This window comes from Bison bison, unplaced genomic scaffold (genome assembly GCF_000754665.1).
Source record: "Bison bison bison isolate TAMUID 2011002044 unplaced genomic scaffold, Bison_UMD1.0 scf7180017864500, whole genome shotgun sequence".
In the NCBI taxonomy this organism is placed as follows: Eukaryota; Metazoa; Chordata; class Mammalia; order Artiodactyla; family Bovidae; genus Bison; species Bison bison.
Window position 1 is genome coordinate 6,325,126 of NW_011495059.1, and position 3,241 is coordinate 6,328,366.

Sequence of the window (3,241 nt, forward strand, 5' to 3'; positions counted from 1 at the left end):
GGGGAACGGGGGCAGGAGAAGGGGCGGAGGGTGGCGAGCAGAGAGGGAGGGCCCCCCCATCCCAGGTCCTGATCTGTCTTCCCCCACGTGCCCTCGCCCTCACTCCCCTCACTTCCCTGCCTGGCATCTAACAGGCTCAGAAAGAAACGGCCCATGGGAGGAGCCATCCAACGTCCCCCTACAGCCTCGGCTGTGACAGTGGCGGCACTAAAAGTAGCAGCGTGACGGGAAATGGCCGTCGAATTACTGCCTCCTCGTTGGCCTTATTTATGGCCCGTGCTGTCTTCGCTCCTGCCTGCTAGTATGGAGGGTGGAGGGTGTTGGAGGGAGGGGGATTTGGAGGGAAGGAGAGGGGGTTGCGTCAGGGAGGGCACCGCCTGACGCCAGATGACCTTGGGAACAGTGTCCTCCAGGGTCCCCAGGAGAGGGGTGGGTTCGGGAACCTGGGTCACTGCCTTTCCTGTGGCAGCCCCAATATGAAGGTCACCTCCTCTATCTAGAAAGCCTCAGACAGCTCAGTCCCACTAAAGGCGAGCGTGAGAGGAGGCTGACCTTTATTGAGACCGCCATGCCAGACATTTGTTAAAAAATAATTTGCATTTATTTAGTTTTGGCTGTGCTGGGTATTTGTTGCTGCGAGTGCTTTTCTCTAGTTGCAGTGAGCAGGAGGCTACTCTCTAATTGTGGTGGGGCCTCTAGTCTTGTGGAACACGGGCTCCAGGACACTCAGGCTTCAGTAGCTGCAGCTCCTGAATTCTAGAGCAGATGCTCAATAGTTGTGGTGCACGGGCTTAGTTGCTTTGCTGTGTGTCTTCCTGACCCAGGGATCGAACCCATGTCTCCTGCACTGGCAAGCGGATTCTTCACCATTGAGCCACCAGGGAAGCCCTGTGCTGGATACTTCACGCACAGCTTCCTTCAGCCCTCACAATCATCCTATTGCTCCCTCTTAGGAGAGGAAATTGAGGCTCAGAGAGGTTCATTAATGGGCCCAAGGTCATACAGCTAGTCAAAAGCAGATCAGGATTTGAACTCAGGTTGGTCTGACTCAAAGGCCTTCATTTTTCCCTCTAGAACTCTGGTCCTCAAGGTCACTTTTTATTTCTCTGGCTCCTCTTGGCCAAGCCCACTGCAAATCATTAGCAGGCTGCAGACAGAGCAGAGTAAGATCTCATAGCAGCGTGGACTCTGAAACCAGAGAAGCCTTGATGTCCAGTCCTGACTGTGCCACGTCATAACTCTGAGACTCCAAGCTAGTCCCTTTCCCACTCTGGGCCTCGGTTTCCCCATCAAGAGCCTTCCTCTTGACCTGTTGTTTAAGGGTGGATGAGATGCCAGCCAAGATCATCTTTGGAGAAGGCGCCATTTGGAGACAGTGCAGTCATGGTACGAGCAAAATCCAGGAGAGGGTTAATGAGAAAGGAGCTTTTATCATTCCGGCAGTGGTGGCGGCATCTTTGCAGCAAACTTTACCTGTTTACAGTCCATTAGAAGCCATTATTGCTGTGTCTGGGGTAGATGCACACCTCTGACCTTGACGCGTGTCTGACAGCTGCAGGCAGCAATCTGGAGAGCAGGAGTCATTTTGGCCGCATTTAAATGGCCACGAGAGGCTGAAGGCCTCTTCCAGTGCCCTTCTCCCTCCCCACTCCTGGGCCACAACCTCTGAGAACCAGAGGGCCAAGAGAGGGGCCCAGCCTGGGTTCCAGACCTCTCAAGGGTTCCCCTCTTTGCCCTCCGATTACCACCTTGAGTTTGCAACCTTAATAAAGCAGTAGTGAGCAAAGAAGAAACAAATAGACAGCTAGGGCCGCAGGGGCTCAGAGAAATTGAGTCCAGGCCTTCCCTCGTATGTAAGAAAGGAAAGGACATGCCCAAGGTCAGAAAAAGAGAGTCGGAATTAGAACTGAGCTCCTGGGACTAGCCTCAGCTTGGAGATACTAATGGTGGGAATTTTAGGCAGTGACCACTGACACGTAGGCAGCAGGACTGGGCAGAGAGGAAGATTTTATATCATGTTACATAGACAGCTGCCAGCTCTGGCTTCAAGAAAGGCAGACCCTGGGCAAGGGTGGCTCCAAATCAAGTTTTTACTCCCAGCTTCCAAAGTTTTCTTGAGAGAGGGAGAGAAGCCATAGAGAAGATGGGGCCACTACTGCAGATGCAAAATCAAGGTTTTCTCAAAGCTCTTGCTTTCGTTTTCTGCCTAATTCCCTTCTCTAGTTTTCTTTTCTTTCCATTTTTTTTTTTTTTACAAATAACTCTTCTTCTTCAAAGTATTTACTGCCCCCAGACTTTTTGATTCCCCTTCTCTCAAAAAAGGATTAAAATCTCATTCATACTCAAGTGTAAATGACTGACAACAGCTCTAAGGCAGCGGAACTCCCTTTAGCAGGACTGTAAGAAAGGGGTAGGAACAAAGCTACACATCCCTGCTTCCCCACCTAATTACTCTTAATGTTAAGACTTGTACTCAAAAGGCTCTCTTCCAGGAAGCCTTCCTTCACCTCCAGGGACCTGATTCCCTCTTATACCCCCTCACAGAACTGAGTTCCTTCTATTCAGAGACCTTTGTCTTTTGGTGTGATTATTTGATGACCTTCTGTCACTCACACTTGATTACAAGGTCCCTGAGGGCATCTTTTGCTCTCCAATGGTTTCTCCAGAGCCTAGGAAAGTCTCTGGACCATAAGAGATGCTCATTAAACACTTTCAGAGTGAATATATTGAGTGAGTGAAACTTGAGGCAACTATAAAGTCTGGACTCTGCCTTCATTCCATGAAGAATAACCTCCCAGTCCCCTGAAAGCAATCAGTTTCTCCTAAGATGTTGAGATGGGTCTTGTTGGCACAGCTATCCAGACCCCCTTTCCCAGGCAAGCTTTCTCATCCCCCTGTCACTGACGGGGCACCTCTTCTGGGAGGTTACACCCCCTCCCCATCTCCTACCCAGGGGCAGCTCAGAGCCAGTGATGACTGACACTCCAGAGCCCCCTGTGGATAACCTGAGATGACATCTGTGCTTGTCCCTTCTCCTTTCCCTCTCCTGCTTCCCGCCTCCTTTACTCAGTTCAGTTCAGTCACTCAGTCATGTCTGACTCTTTGTGACCCCATGAATTGCAGCACGCCAGGCCTCCCTGTCCATCACCAACTCCCAGAGTTCACTCAAACTCACACCCATTGAGTCGGTGATGCCATCCAGCCACCTCATCCTCTGTTGTCCCCTTCTCCTCCTGCCCCC